General features: G+C 46.3%; 1 pseudogene; it reads left to right on the forward strand.

The window, feature by feature from the left end:
- The first annotated feature begins 4,531 nt into the window (after positions 1-4,531).
- Positions 4,532-7,746, forward strand: LOC147723035 (uncharacterized; annotated as a pseudogene).
- The last annotated feature ends 9,314 nt before the right edge of the window (positions 7,747-17,060 follow it).

Raw genomic sequence — 17,060 nt, forward strand, 5'->3', positions numbered from 1 at the left:
GCCTTTAAACCAGAGCAGGTGCTCTTGGTATTTTAGTGGGATTTCAATCTCCTCGAAAGGAGTGTATTCATCCAGAGGTTCCTCTATTTTGTAATAGTGGAAGTCTTTTGTCGTAGCGTGTGCTGCTGGAAAGTGTATCCATGAATAGAATACCTCTGTCTGCTGATATTCGTGTGCCTCTATCACGAATATGACCGTACCACCTTGTGGTGTCAGGCCATTTTCTATAAGTTTTAGAGTTATAGTTCTTCTTAGATTGACCGGATTGAGTATTGCATCTGGTTCGGTTTCATGAAGACTTGTGTCTTCCTCTAAGAGTCGAGCTGCTAGTCTTACTCGCTCCCTTTCTTCGTCACTTTCTGTCATTTTACTGACTGAAAGTTTTCTGTTGCAGATCGAGTTTCAAGGAAACAAAGATTAGGTGTACAATATTTTGGGAACACTGTATCCTTCAACGTTGATCAAACCCAGAAACTAATACATAGGATTCTCATCCTACTAAGTTCCGGCGGATATTAACCTTTCACCCACTCCAGACGTCTATTGGAGTTTTTACGGGGAAAGGTTTCTGTGTGAAAAAGCACGACTGAGTTACTCTATTGTCTTGCGTTAGATTATCGCCTTACCAAACGTTGGGCGCCATGTAATGTAGTTCCTATTTTCCCAATAGGCTCTGTGCATTGGAATAACATAAACAGCAGTGTAGACGTAGGACTGAGGTCATCTAGGTCTCTACTGACTATGCTAAGCTTAATTTAGGTTTGCGCCAGCTAGCTCAGAGGTCACTGGAAACTTTCTCTAATGAAGAGGGATGGATAACCTTCCCTGGCTCAGACAAGAAGGGATTCAGTTTCCGACAACCGCATAAACATGACAAATTTGCTCCCTCAGAATAAGAGTATATCTCTAGAGTCGTGTGAAAACAATAGACAGATATTTCACTCAGTCATCAGTGCATACTTAGTTTCACCAGAGTGCAGAGAAATAGAGAGACGGGCGTTTTCAATAAAAAGGTGTTATTTATTGAGCAGTCTTCTTTCTCATACAAGAGAAGTGAATTGCCACAATTGCAATACTTAGAGTAAAGTAAAGTGTGTACAGTAAAAGTAGTATCTATACTACTATAATAAAGGAAGAACTTTCAGCCTTTGAGGCGGGTAAACTCGGGAACAACAGCACCAATCCACACACCCGATACACTGTTAGAATCGTCAGGGTGTGTAGATGGTTATAGGCTATATAAATTTAAAAAAAAACGTTATTTAAAAAATCTACCGTAAAAAAAAAGCAGTCCCTCCGAAGTAGCGCCGGCCGCAACGTGCGTGCTCACATCAGGAGCGCGGGGAGGAGCGGCGTCCAGGAGCACGACGAGGAGCGGCAGACATGGCACGGGGGAGGAGCGGTGACGTGAGGAGCAGCGGACAGGCCAGCGGCGGTGCGAGCAGCGGACAGGCTGGAGAAGCGGCGGCTGAGGTAAGGGAGCGGCGGACATGGCGCGGGGGAGGAGCGGTGACTTGAGGAGCAGCGGACAGGCCAGTAGTGGTGCGTGCAGCGGACAGGCGAGAGGAGCAGCGGCTGAGGTAAGGGGACCCATGTAGGGGCAGGTGGGGGACAGACTGGGCGGGGGACGGGCTGGGCCGGGGCCCGGGCTGCAGGAGAAAAGAGAATGATCCTGTGTTTTTATGGTGAAACAGCAATCATTAACACACCTCTAGGCCAAAAAGATTAGCTATGATGTAAGCTTTCCCAGCCAATGTACGCTCTGTAGAACGGATTGGTCAGCTGTACACCTCTGCAAAGAAGAACAGACATATTTAAAGCAGTATATCAGCAGCGGACAGGCGGGAGGAGCGGCGGCTGAGGTAAGGGGACCCATGTCGGGGCAGGCGGGGGTCGGGGAAGCCTGTTGCTCCCGGACAAGGTTGGGACGGGTTGCTAGTTATGAAATAATACTGTAAAAACATTGATACGGTTTCTTAGCCATATGATACTTAAAATGGATAAAATATATACTTACACAAATGCATTGACTAAAATACTCAACTGGTGCTTCTAACTAAGCCTACCCCGGTGTACCTGACCTAAGCCTAATACTCGGGAAGGGACAAGTAAGTAGCGATATTAAGTTAAGTTGGTTAAGATAGTTTTGCCAAGAATCTGCGTCAAGAATTCTCCTAAGGGTTTAGTCAACTCCGTACCTTGGTATTAGAATGTGGGAGGTCTGGTATCTCTTTCCTCTGGACTCGATATTCCAGCAACCCGCAAGGGTAGGCTGGAAACACCGGAGCTGGATTTTCTCGGCTGGAGAAAAAGACAGCATCTCTCTCAGTGCGTCAAACAGGAGGGGCGGCTTCCGCGGGCACTCGCATCAGCTGGGCTTTCGGGCAAGTAGATGGCCGCTCTGCTCCAAACCACCATGTGTTTGCTTAAGGCAACTGTTGGTATTTTATACCTGAAAGGTGCTGGGTTTGACGTATGGTTGGACATAAGACGTCACCAAGAACTAACAGTTCTTGTAGGACTTCAGGAGTTCTTGTTCAAATCAAAACAAAAGCAGGGGGGGTTTTCACGGGCTGCTGAAGGCTTGGTTTGTTTAAATAACGCGTTGTGCTTTCTAGGAGTCGATAGGAGTAGCCGTGCTGTGCTTTAGGATTGCATGGGCTATTACTGAATATGAATCTGATTCTTATGCTGTTGTCAGGACATTATTGATTATAACCTCACAAGGGCATAAATCGGGAAAATCGAATTAGGGTCCTAGATAAGAACACGACACTGGGCGATCTCAACATTAGAAGGAATGAAACAAATAACCCGCTCATCCAATCCCTCAACAGCCTTCTGCTAGAAAACAATCTAACACAACACTGCTCAGAAGAAACAGACCACAGAGGAGCGATACTCGACGCAATCATTGCGGACAATTACACAATCACCATTGACTATATAATTCCAGTAGACTGGTCAGACCGCCACTTAATTCTTTTCCATATCAACCAATCAGCGCCAACTCAATACATTAAACAAGCTCCTTCCAAATGGATGAGGAATAGTGCCCAAGTCCCACAGAACATACTTGAAGAAGAATTAAGCACTCTTCTACCGAACACGACGGAGCACCTCTCAACCACAGATCTCACCTCTCTCTACCATTCCAACATGACGTCCACGCTTGATCGCCTGGCGTCCTTGAAACTAAAAAAAACAGAAACATTCCATCGAGATCTTGGTTCACCTCTGACATCAATGATGAAAGAAGACTTCTTAGATCCCTAGAAAGAATCTGGAGGAGCAATCCCTCCATCCATCACCACAAACAACTCAAAACAGCACGCAGAAACTACAACAAACTCATCAAGGACAAAAAATCTTCTTTCTTCTGCTCCGCACTAGACAATGCTAAAAACCGTCCCAAAGAGCTCTTCAGCATCATCAGAAGCCAAACATCCAAATCTAACACATCCGATTTAGTCTCCTCCAAAGAACAATGCAACAATTTTGCAAGCTTTTTTAACGAAAAAATCATCAAGATCGACCTCTCTCTCAGCACAAACCCCTCCTTTCCCAGGGCGACCAAGACCCCAGCACTGACTGACAGCACCCTATTGATCCCACCGACTCAATGGTCCGTCTTCACGCCGATTCAGGAATCAGAGATCGTCACCCTGATTGCCAACGCCAAACCGTCATCCCACTCCCTGGATCAGCTTGCTATAAATCTGGCCAAAGTCCTGAAACACACCCTAGCCCCAATTTGGTGCAAAATCATCAACAGCTCGCTGAGCTTGGGAAATATCCCGGATTTCCTCAAGGTCGGCCAAATCACGCCGTTACTTAAAAAAACAGGGTTGGACACGTAAGATATGAACAGCTTTAGACCTGTGGCAAACCTACCTCTCTTATCCAAAACACTGGAAAAATGTGTTCTGCCACAGGTAACCCAACACTTAGAGAACATCAAGCTCCTTGGCCCACGCCAATCGGGATTCAGAAAGGGATGCAGCACTGAAACTGCCATCCTAAACATCATAGACGATCTACACAAATCACTTGACTCAGACCAATACTGCCTTCTCATTCTCCTTGACTTATCGGCCGCGTTTGATACTGTTGATCACACATTGCTCCTAAGAGTCTTTCAAGAAAGAGCAGGCTTGGAAATTACGGTACTAAACTGGTTCTCCTCCTTTCTTCACAATCACTCACAAAGAGTAAAAATCAAAAACTTTGAATCCGACCCCCTACCCATCATTAGAGGAGTCCCACAACGGTCAGTACTTTCTCCCCAACTCTTCAATATCTACATGGAAACCCTCACCACAATACTCAGGAATTCCAACATCCCCTTCCACCTCTACGCTGATGACACGCAGCTCCATCTGGAAATCACCTCTATGGACGACATTCTCAAACTTAATGACACACTCAAAGTCGTTCAACAATGGCTCTCACAGAACCACCTGAAACTCAATCAAGCGAAAACTGAAGTTCTACTCATCTCCAATAGAGACGAAAACCCACAAAGTGAAAAATGGCTCAAAGCCATCGACGCCCTCAATTGCACCCTCAAGCCGAAAGATTCGGTCAAGTCCCTAGGTATCACCCTAGACCCCAAACTAGACATGAAAAAACACATCTCGAGCTCCGCCGAAAGCGCTTTCCTCAATCTGAAACTTCTCTACAAAATAAAACCCTTCCTGCCTCCAAAGGACCTTCAACAGGCCACTCAAGCACTGGTGCTCTCCAGAATTGACTATCGAATCGCAGCCCTGACCGGATCAGCTAAATCACACCTAGGCCCCTTGAAAAAAAAACACCCTCAATGCCGCGGCTAGAATGGTCACAGGAACCAAGAAATTCAACCACATTTCTCCCGCGCTCAAGGATCTGAAATGGCTCCCTATTGAACAATGCGCCAACTTTCGAACAGCATGTCTTACACACAAAGCCCTTCACACAGGCAAACCAGAATACCTGGCCACGAAACTCAAAAGGGCTGGCCAGTCCAGGAATCTCAGAACCTCCAACACACTTCTTCTCATTCCATTGAAATCGCGGAAACGCAAATCTATAAATAAATCCTTTGTGGGTAATGCACCCAAGTTCTGCAACGCCATCCCCCCCACATCAGAATGACCTCCCATTTCCCGAAATTCAAGACTTTACTCAAAGCCCTCTTACTTGAGTACACCTGAACTGAATGGGGAAGATCATAGAACCCTCCCCCCCTGTAAACCATATGATCTGTATGATTATGTTATTTGCAATGCCCTTAAGTTGTCCAGTTGTGGAGTCTTCCTTCGCCGCTAAGGCACATTGTTGTACCTGTTGTGAAGTGCTCTGATACCCTTGGGTCCAGCTAGCGCTATACAAAACTTATAATAAATAAATAAATAAATACTTCAGTGACCAACACACAAACTAAACTGTTTAGTTATTATGGTGGGTAAAAGTACTGTGGGGTTGAATCATCAATATTTCACGCAATGTAGCACAGCAAAAAACCTTGCTGCACTGCCCTGCATGAAAGGGAGAGGTCAGGTATGCACCACATTTAACATTATATGGCGCCTTCCTGTCCTTTCCTTGTGCTGATGCACTAGTGGCTGCCTAACGTCAATGCTGATAACCTTGCTTCCTGGTGCAAGGGTGCCTGAGTTGCAGGCAGGATTGCTTTTGTGCAGGAAGGAATGCTTTCTTGCACAAGAACAATCGCCTGAGGCCTTTTCCTCTTTTTGCATTTGCTGCTGAATGAAGTATACGTAGAAAGAGGAAAACGAGGAGAAAGAGATATTTCTCCTTGTTACGCTTCCCCATGGAAGGTCTACTAAATTATGGTAAATTTGAGAATATGTCAAAATTCATGGGTGGATGTTTGGAAATAACCATGCACCACGAGGGGGGAGCTAGAAAGCCCAGCTGCAAGATGGATGTACTCACCTGAGGCTCTGCCGGCCGGAGATGAAAATCCATGAATTATGCTGCCAAACTGGGGGCATCAGACTTTCCCAGACCTATATTGCAGCCCCTTGGTGTGAGCTGCAAAAGATAATTGCCACAGCTGTGGAATTAGTCTGCTAGGAGGACTGTGAGGATCACTGTTAGGCGCAACCTGGGCATGGCCCTCTCTGCTGCTGTGGCCGCCTGGGGGCCCATGGGCCTGGGTTAGCGGTAGTGAAGATGTTGGCATAGCTTTGGATAGCTGCTCCCCCTCCGAGGACCCTTAGTGAATGTGACTGGAGCTGATCACTTTGCTGTGGACTGGAGGATCATGGGCACGATGTGTTGGCTGCTCAGAGCCGCTATTTGAGGTGATGCCTGCTGGCGCTTGGCATGCGTGCCCGGTGGAGACACCTTGCCTGTCACAGCGTGTCAGGGCTCTGCAGGCACACTTATCGGGGGGAGCAGGTAAGTATCTGGTGGTACTTTTCCATAAGGTCCCTCAGGGCCCTGCAGCAAGAACTTGCTCACTTCAAGGTGCCAGTGAGAGACTACTGCAAGATGAGGAGCCCTTGTGGCTCAGACGCTTTTGCGGAAGAGGTTTTGCTGCGGAGTGGCTCCTGGCAGCAGAGAGTGGTGAAGTGCTATCCAGAGCAGCCTGATCCTGGGATAGGGCCTTTAATAACTAGAGTGGCCATCAGTCATCCAACCCTCGCATTGAGTGGTGGATGCTGCGCACATCGGCATGAGCGAGCAGCGGTGCCTGCCCCCGCCTGCTTCCTCCCTTGGAGTTAGGAATGCACACATCAGCCTAATGCTTATGCCTTTCTCAATTTTGATGTGTCTTCCCTACATTGAATGAGCACTGTATCTACTGCCCTGGTTTACACTCTACAGATGGTCACTGCAGACCTGTTCATGCACCCCAAGAGAAAGGGTATGGCGGGGTCTGGGACGACCAGGAGTGTCTTAAAATAAATGTCAATGCACATGTGACCCACTTGCTTTGCACTCTTACAACTGCTGGGATCTGTAATCCCTCAACTGGACTATCCCCTGACCTGCTCGTGCTCCATGTGCCAGCTCATGGTGTGACCTGGTCCTAACATCACTGGGAATTTACCGGCTCTGCTGTTGTGATTGAACTGTCAGTGAGTGATTGTCCCATACCCCCAGGCACAAGCGTGTGGCTGCCAGTTTGTCCCGCATCAACTGCACCTGCTCTGCTGCATCTACTGGCCCCCAATGATGAAGAAGTTTCACCGGTGGACTGGCACTAGAGTGACTGGCCACACTTCTCCATTCCTGGTGTGTCCCACCTAAGAAGATGGGGCGATATTAAACAGCCTAAACTTTCCTTTGATAACTGCTGTCATATGCGTGCCATGGAACTGCCTCCTGGAGAGGCAATGGGGACACCGCTGGGGGCGAAAGGCCTATCAGTGGACCTGGACATTTGCACCATGCTCTTAGACATGAAACAGAGTTTGACAGCAATTGACGCCAATATAGCTCTCCTTGCTGACAGGTTCGATAGACAAGGAGAAGGGCGATGAACAAGATGATCACCTTGACCAACAGGAAAAGGTCCTCAATGTGATACAAAATAAGAATGAAGATCTAGAAGGCCATTCCAGTTGGAACAATCTGCAGATCATTGATGTGCCAGAATCAATTGTGATGGGTAGAATGGAGTATTCTGTGGAGGAGAAGCAGTGCACACTCTTTGGCACTGACCTTCTCCCCATGCTTATAGTCGAAAGGGCCTACTTATCTCTCAGCCAGAAACCGCCTCCTGACTGTTAATGCCTGAGTATTAAATTATCGTTACAGAGACATAGCACTGCATCTTGTGAGAGAGCAGAAACCCTTCAATTACAAGAGACCAGAGGTATCTATCTCCCCAGGTTTCACAGTGTCAGTGCAGGTGAGACTTCCTACCAATCAAATGGACCCTGCAATTCAGTCTTGATTCTCACGTTTGTACCCAGCTAAGAACTGAATATCCCATGCCAGCAAAACTCTTATTTTCACGGACCCCAAGAATGCTGCCAAGTTCACGATAACTATCCAGCTGAGGGTAGATATCTCTCCCATGAGAAACTGTGAGCAGGATGAAGTACACCTTAATGAAATTGACGAAGGGCTGATTGCCTCACCGGCTAGGGAGATGCGCGGAGCCCTGGTGCTGCAAACACAATGGACCCCCATACCTGGTGTTGAATGCAGGGGCCTCTCAGGTGCCTTCCCCTTGGGGCTGCGTTGGTGGAGTCCACAGCAGGCTGACCTATGGACACTGCACTAGGACATCATCTGGACTTATGCTTTCAGCCGTGGATAATACCTAGTGGGAGGCTTTATGCCAGGGGGTATGTGATGACGCCCTGTTAATCTCTCCGGCCACCCAGCTTCTTGTAGCCGAGTAGGGTGACTGTTTCCTAACACGCCACCATGGGATGTACCATCTCCTGGTCCTCAATTCGAGGAGGGGAGATACATTGGGCAAATCTCTTGTGCAGCTACTTTGTAAGCCTTTGGGCGAGCGATTATATTACTAAGATACATGATGATGGCTCTCATGTCCACACTGTTATGGAGCCTGTCCAAAAAATCATGGTGGATTTTCTTCTATCCCTGTACACTACTCACCAGGTCCCTGCTTCCTCAGACCTTTCGGCCTACCTAAAACCGATCCAACTTTTATGACTTGAAGACGGACATAGGTGATATCTGGACGAGCCTTTCACAACCAAAGCAGTCATTGTAGTAATCTGTGCTATGCCTTCAGGCAGGGTGTCTATCCTTGATGGTCTCACAGCTCTTTTCTATAAAGAATATGCTGCCGTGCTTGCCCCACATCTCCTAGCCAAGTATGCACAATCTCTCTCTTACAGTTTCCTGCCTTCCTCCCTGAGCGAAGCCCTCATTTTCACAATACTCAAACCTGGTAAGGATCCCTGCTGCTGTGATTTATTATCATAATAACTTTATCCTGTCTTATACAAACCATCAAAGTATACATGAACGATAAGTTCAGTTCAGTTCAATTTCTTTATTCAGAAAGTATACCCTTCCATAAAAGTACCTGCATATAAAACAATCACCATTGCATCAACATAAGTACATTAACATATTATTCCAAATCAGTTAAAATATGTCTTTAGATGGCACTATAAGTTAAAAACAAAGATTAAAAGCACAAAATAGCAGCAGGTTAATATAAGAGTAAAGTGCCACATGCCCTTACAGCATATCTTAAAAATAAGCCTACATGTAAACATGTTTCAGTATCAGACAGTTGGAAAATTTATGAGAACATTGCTTTATTCAGTCTTATATCGCGTTACCTCCTTTTAAAAAGTGGAAGCAAGAATAACCTTGTATACAATTCATAAAATCGACAAAACTGTGAAAAATGGGCAAGGAATAGCAGCAATATTCGGTTGGTACCCAGAAGGAAAACACAATGAATATATAACTGTATCAGCACAAAACCAAATTAACAGGGAATGCTCCCATCTCCCACAAGACTGTTCTAAATAAACGAGTAGCAGCACGGAGATACTCGGGAGCAAATATATAGTTATCAATGGTTTTCCTACTACACTATTAGGACGATTTTCACTTGTTAGGTTATAAAAAGTTCAAGGCTACTTCATTTTTGTTAAAGGTAGGGCATACATCTCCCATTGTAAAGACTCACTCCATACCGATTTTCCCAAATTCCAATTTAATATACCAGCCACAGAATTCGAAGGCTGTTATTACTGGAGATGCAGTCATTAATTATATCTCTTGTGAGCAATGCCTGATCATTACTCCAAATGGATAACTAAAGTAACAGTGGTCTTACTCTAATAAAATCAGATATGTATAACAAATTTTACTCTAAATGGCTGATGACATGGGGGAAGAGAGTGGTACACCCAACAGTCACCGGCAGAATCTGTTTTCCTCTGATTGTATGGTTACGCAATTTGCACCCCCAAATGGCGGAACCATAGGAAGCGATTGGGAAAAATTGGGACTTATATATTTGTACTGCCCCCCTGCCTTGGGGTTGAGGAAGGGAGAGCAATGGTCCAATAGCCTTTGAAAATAACATTCTACAGAGTGCAATATTAGGTGACAAGCTCCTGAAGAAGAAAACATAACTCCTAAATAACAGAAGCTATTAAAACTTGTTAAGGAGTTATTTCCTACATGCATAGAAGACAATTGAATGCAATGTGGCCCACATGCAATAATATGAGATTTTATTACATTTGTTCAGAAACCAAGATTAGACATACTGGGCCGGATTCACAGAACTATCTTAAAACACAATCCTAAACTTACTACCATTTTGGTATTCACAGAAGGCACTTACTCATTTTAGTATTCACAAAAAGCACTTACTCATTTCGGTATTCACAGATGTTAGGATTCCTAAATGTAGGATTCCTAAATGCCTTCTGTTAATACCGAAAGTCTTAAAGTTAGGATTTTCTCAGTTTAGCGATAGTAAAGTTAGGCCTACTAACTATAGGCCACTTTCCCCCTTCACTTCGCGAGGTCCTGTTGACACTACTCTGGAAACCTGACATTTCCACTGAGCTCCTGGACTCATATCGCCCTCTATCACTCATCAATACCGACAATAAGATCTTTGCCAAACTTTTGGCCTCCCGCCTCTTGCCCCTCTTACCCATGATTGCGCGCCCAGATCAGTCAGGTTTCATCCCCAGGCGTGCAACGTCACATAGCCCCCACACTGTTTTTGCTGTACTTCATCAGATCAACCCCGCTCTACCGGTGTGGCAACTCTTTTAGACACCACCAAGGCCTTTGATACTTTTGAATGGCCCTTCCTGTTTTATCTCCTCCCCGTCTCTGCTTTAGCCTGGTTTTCCTGCTCAAAGTCCACCTCCTTTACGCCCTCCCTGTGACTCGCCTCCAGATCAATGGTCAGATATTGGAACCAATTTGCGTCTCAAAGGGTACTAGGCAGGGGTGCCCACTCTTGCCTATGATTTTCCCTGTGGCCATGGAACCCCTTGCAGCCAGGCTTAGGCAGCATCACACTCCGAGGGGCCTGGTCTTTGCGGCCTGGGCCTTGGTTGTCTCTATGTACGCGGACGATGTCACGTTCTATGTCCGACACCCTCAAGAGAACCTTGGCCCCATGGTCTGCAAAGTAGTGCAATTCGGAGGTTTATCTGGCATCCAGGTCAACTGGAGCAAGTCTATTCTTTTTCCTTTGACGGGCGCCACTATCCCCTTCACCCCACATTATCCTTTCATGTGGGCATCAGGGCCCACCAGATATCTTTGCTTCTGGCTCAGTAGGGATGTGGATGAACTTTGGAACGCCAATTTTGGTCGAGTGGTTGATTGGTTGGAGACCAAGATACCCCCTTTGTGGCGCCTATCTCTATCCCTGGCAGGGTGTATCGCGATCGCTAAGATGGTAGTGCTCCCAAAATGTTTATATTTGTTTCTGAATGTGCCTCTCACAGCTCACTTCTTCCACATTCTCCATTCCTTTATCATTTCCCTTATCTGGGCAGGGGGCCAGCCCAGAATTGCGTAGGACATCCTCTTTCTTCCCCTCGCATGCGGCGAGATGGGTGCTCCGGATTTTAAATATATGCCCTCGGTGCTCAGGTCAGCTTCCTTCCTTCTGGTTGCGTCCAATGCCTTTCCAGCCTCATGTGGTGATTGTGGCTGACCTAGCGGCCCCCTTGCCTCTACGGACTGCAATCTTTGCTCCTGCCAAGCCACCATGTGGGGAAATCGACAAAGTGGAGACTCTGCTCTGGGCTTGGGATGGTCTAAGGAAATATTCGGGCTCAAGCTTGTGCTCTGTCGGCACCATGCCTGTCTCATACCACCCGGCTTTCTCTACACTGCACACGGCAGGAATGGCAAAACGTGCAGTTTGCATGGGTCTAGTCACCTTGTCTGACCTCTACCGCCACTGTAATTTCTTTTCACTACCAGTCTAGTCTGGCCCAATGGACACACTGCTATATTACCAACTTAGAACGTCTTGTCTGGATTTGCATTCTAAGTTCCTGCAGCCCCCCCTTCGATGACTGCTCTTGACCTGACATATACTTCTTCCTCTCCTCGCAGACTTGTCTCTAGGCTTTATGCCACCCCGCTAGCTGCATTCTCTATATCTGCAGATCACGCCCGCATGGCTTAGGGTGAGGACTTAGGCATCCATCTCTCTCAGGAGGACTGGCTGTACTGTTGTAAGCAGACCAAATGCTTATCTCCCAATACCGCCTGTGCCACATACATTTTAAATATTTACATCAGGTGTACCGTTCCCCTGCTCAGTTATTTAGGATGGGTCTCGTCTCTAGCGACAGTCTCCGGTGCTCGTCTCTTGCGGCAGACTTCTCTCATCTTTCTTGGCTGGACCCCTTGGTCTCTACAGACTGGCACGAAGTGTGCACTAATATTACAGAGATAACCTCCTAGCCTGTCTTGCCAGATCCACTGACCTGCCTACTCAGTTTGGTGAGGCACTGCCCTGACACCTCTCGCCGACTCACAGCTATGCTGCTCGTTCTTGCGCGCTGTAGAGTTGCTGTACATTAGGGTCGGAGGCCCGCACCCAAGGCTAGTGCCTGGCTCAAAGATGCTGCGCGGTGGCAGACGTTTCTATCAGAATTTTGGGAATTAACCCTGGTGACTGGTCGGCAGCGCGATATCTGGGGCCCTCTTGTTTCGTATCTCCTCTCCCGGAATGCCTCCCCCTCTGCGACCACTCCTGTGTTCCCTGCCGGTACTTCGCCCGTGGCGGCCGCCGGCGCTGATCCATAAGAATCCTCCTTCCTCTCCCTGCTCACTGCTGTCCTCTTGCGCCCCTCCTGCCCATATTCCACCCCGTTTGATGCCCAGTGCTGCCCTCTCTTACTCCACATCCTGCCACTTTACCTTTTGTTTCACGATGTGCTTCTATTGTATCACTACCTTCATGCTGTTTGACTGATGCAATGTTTCTATCTTTCCAGTCATGTATCCCAGTACCATCCAATTGCCCTGTAACCTGATGTGCGCGATTTTCAATAAAGGTTTTTGAAAACTCCCCCAAAAAAATTCATCCACCAACTGTAACACACAACTGATAAACTGTTTAAGATTGGCCTAAGTACAGACCCACGATGTACACGTTGTTCCTCCCCTACTGTTGATTTGATGCACCTTGTCTGGGACTGCCCAGGAATCTCTTACTACTGGGATGTAATCATTGCCATGCTTTGATGATATTATGGTGTAGTCGAAGAACACGAGTAAACCTGTTAACCCAGCTGAGAACCGGGTGCAGTTTGTAACTATAGACAACGTCTCAACTGGTAATCATTTAGGGGGACAAGTACTAGGAGAGTAAAAATCACTCAGGGAAGAGAAAGAAGCTAGACGACATAAAGATTCATTAGGAAATAAATTCTTGGTTGTAAGTAGTTATATCTGCACAACAATACAGTTTATGTGAAAGTAACCAGAACACGCAATTGTGTACTGAATGTACTAGTGATAGTGAATGGAGCAGTGACACAAAGGGGTGAAAAACAGCATGAACGGTGTAGGGATTATATACAGAGATAGTGGTCCACGAAACGGTAAGGACTATATACAATGAGGGTTTCTTCATGAAAGCTGTTTAAGTAGACCACAATGATGCCAAGTATATGCTGATAGTCGACAGCGATTTGACTTGTTCAACTTCAGGTAATCAACAGGACAGGGTTACTTTATTCAAAGTAGTGCTGTACAAAGTAGGTACAGGGCTATCCACGGATGAAGAGGAAATTAATTTGCAGGGTGCATGGGTTCTCTGAGATCAGACCATCACTTCTAGTGGCTTGGCTAGTGGTCCACAGGGAGTTCAAGTTGTGCATGCAGCAGAATGAGGAGTGGAATTGGAGTTACCAAGGGCCTGTGCAATCGGCATGGCCAGTGGTCAACGGGGAGTTCAATTTGTGCATGCGCCAGAATCAGGAGTGCAATTGGAGTTACCATGGTCCTTTGCAATTGTAACGTAAGTATGAGGTTAGCACAGCAGACTTGCAAACGCAGTGCCATGTACAACTGCCAGGAGTGTTGGAATAATTCCAGCACTCCTGGGTGTTGTACTTGGTGCTTCATTCACCCATCTGTTGCCCTAACCTCATATTAACCGAGCTGGCTGCACCCCCGGATTTGTTCCTTACATTATGGTTCGATTGCACAGGACCACAGTAACTCCAATTTCCCTCCTGATTCTGCTGCATGCACAAATTGAACTCCCTGTGGACCACTGGCCACAAAGATTGCACAGGACCATGGTAACTCCAATTCCACTCCTGATTCTGCTGCATGCATAACTTGAACTCCCTGTGGACCACTAGCCTTGCCACTAGAAGTGACGGTCCGATCTCGGAGAACCATGCAGCTTGCAAATTAATTTCCTCTTCATCCGTAGATAGCCCTGTACTTCTGTTGTACAGAACTACTTTGAATAAAGTAACCCTGTCCAGATGATGACCTGGAATTGAACAGGTCGAGATGCCGTCGACTATCCAGCGTATACTTGACATCATTGTGGTCTGCTTGTACAGCTATAGTGCAGAAACCCTCATTCAGTGGCATAGCTAGGGGGACAGTGGGGGCAGACCGCCCCAGGTGGCACAAGTTTGGGGGCAGCGGCCCTTTTTCCCCTCTCTTAGTTGCCACTGTAAGAATTGGCATTAAGCCCCCCGAACCCCGGCTCTTACATGCAGCCATTGAGGCCACATGAAACGCCAGCATCTCCCCGCTCTTCGATTAGGCTGTGAGCGGCAGATGCAGGGGCTGCCACGGGTGGCCTAGGGCCTAGCTACACCACTGCCCTCATTGTATACAATCTTTATTGTTTCGTTGACCACTATCTCTGTATAGAATCTCTGCACCATTCACACTGTTTTTCACCCCTTTGTGTCACTGCGCTGTTCACTATCACTAACACATTCAGTGCACAATTGTGTGTTCTGATTATTTTCGCATAAACTGTATTGTAATCCCAAAATACCTACTTACATCAAAGAATTTAGTTCCTAGTGAAAGTTTTTGTGGTCTGCCTTCTTTTCCCTCCCTGAGTGAATGGTCTTCTCCTAGTAATTGCCCCTCTAAATGATTACCGGTTGATGATATTAAAGGCACCCCCTTGAGCACTCTCTCCCCATGTTGCGCTGTTGGGACATGTTGAGGATATGCAGCCTGAGATGAGTAAACTGGTGGCACTCCTCCTTCTGCTGGCTAAGCGCAGGGTTGCGATGAGATGGGGCAGGGCCCACTGCAGCTTGTTACTGACTGGCTTAAAGACGCCTGTTGCCTGGAACATCTTGCTGCCTTAAGGGAACTCATGCCCATAGGCTCCTGACCTAAAGACATCTTCTTCCCCTAGAAGTGTTCCTGCATGCCCATGTGGACAAAGCAGAGATTGAGAGGCCTGCCATAGAGGCTGAGCCACCGGGCCAATTAAATGATTCATGAATATATCCTGTCTCAAAACAGACGATCATTACTGCATCTTTGTGATTCACTGCATGATATCGATCTTACTGAAATTGTCACCTCGGTCGAGAATGCTGATATATGATTTGCTGAGTGACTGACTCCTTGTTTCTGTCCCGTTTTCCCTTCCCATGTTCTTTTTCTTATGCAGTGGACTGCTGCAGACAATATCTCCTTCAATATTTTGTGACGTGTATTATTGTCGCTTTTGTGATTGATGGTAACTGTAAGCTTTAACCTCTGCATTGTTTGAAACTAAATAAACAGAATTTAAAATAAATAGTTAAAAAGTCGTTCTCTCCCTGGATGGGGGGATATGGCATGTGACCTCATATGTATCCAGTGGTTCTAACATTGGATTTTGTTTTGACCCACTGGGGTATTACGATATTAGATATTTGAACTTACACTTATTTGTAAAGTTGATGTAAAGGACATCAGGGTGAATGCACTGTTTTTTCTACCCCTGATCTTCCTCCGTGTGCCCACTTGGGCTAGACTGGGATGGTGGCCTTTCGCGGTTTGGTAACTTTGATATTAGCGTTGCTTTTCCCTTGCGTTACCTTGATGATACATGGGCATTGCACCACTTTGATAAATCTGTCGATAAATTTGTTCAAGAGATGGCTAAGCAGAGGACAGTTACCATCCATCAATGCTGGCTTGGACGACTACTTAATTTGGCCTTCCAGCACCTACGAAAGGAACTATTTTTCAGATTTGGTTTGAGTGTCCTTACTGGGTTGTTAAGCTTTCCCAAGCATATAGCCTGAGTGGAAAATGTGATAATATCATTGTGTATCTGCTTCCAAGAAACAGTGTTACACCTTTGTTTGCTTGATATTCTTTTTAACATTCTACAAGGCTCCAACACCAGGTTGGGTGGACTAGAATGAGATGTTACAGGATCTGACAAATACTAACACTGCAGGAGAGGCATTTTCCAGGATAGGTAAGTATCTCATACACAAGAGGTCTTCAAACATTTTTGCTTTGAGCCCCCCCTAAGCAAGATGTTTTGAAGTCGGACCCCCCTCCAAAACTTTATGAGAAGGATTGGGGGAGTGGTAGAGACAGGGCTGAGCACAGAAAGAAAACATTATGAGGTCATTTCAATGGTACTTATCCTGTGGCTCATAGTCCACACTGAATGTAAAACGTATAAAACAGCAAATACATCTAACAAAACCAGTAAGTGACCCAAAAGTACTGTTCTCCATAATTGGGGTGTTGTGAGCCCCTCACACTCCTGGGCCCCAATGGAACTGCTGACCAATGATAACCAATGATAACTGAGGCCCTGAGTAGAAGGATATCACTTCTGCCGCTTTCACCTCTTCCCCACCTTGCCTGACTATTTTGACAAACTTGCAACAGGTTAATATTCCCTTTCATGAAAAAAGAAGCTCCAACATGATATCCATTTTTCTGCAAGAGTGCCCTAATGCTACACTTAAAAATAAGTCCCCATGACCCCTTTTTAAAGTGAAAGACATACTTGTTATAACTGTGATGCTGTGTGCCCCTCTGAACCCTGGACTGCTGTACCTACTTCACTAATGATAGCTTCTGCCATGCAAAGCAGGCTTTCT

This window comes from Lissotriton vulgaris, chromosome 4_1 (assembly GCF_964263255.1).
Source record: "Lissotriton vulgaris chromosome 4_1, aLisVul1.2, whole genome shotgun sequence".
Lineage (NCBI taxonomy): Eukaryota > Metazoa > Chordata > Amphibia > Caudata > Salamandridae > Lissotriton > Lissotriton vulgaris.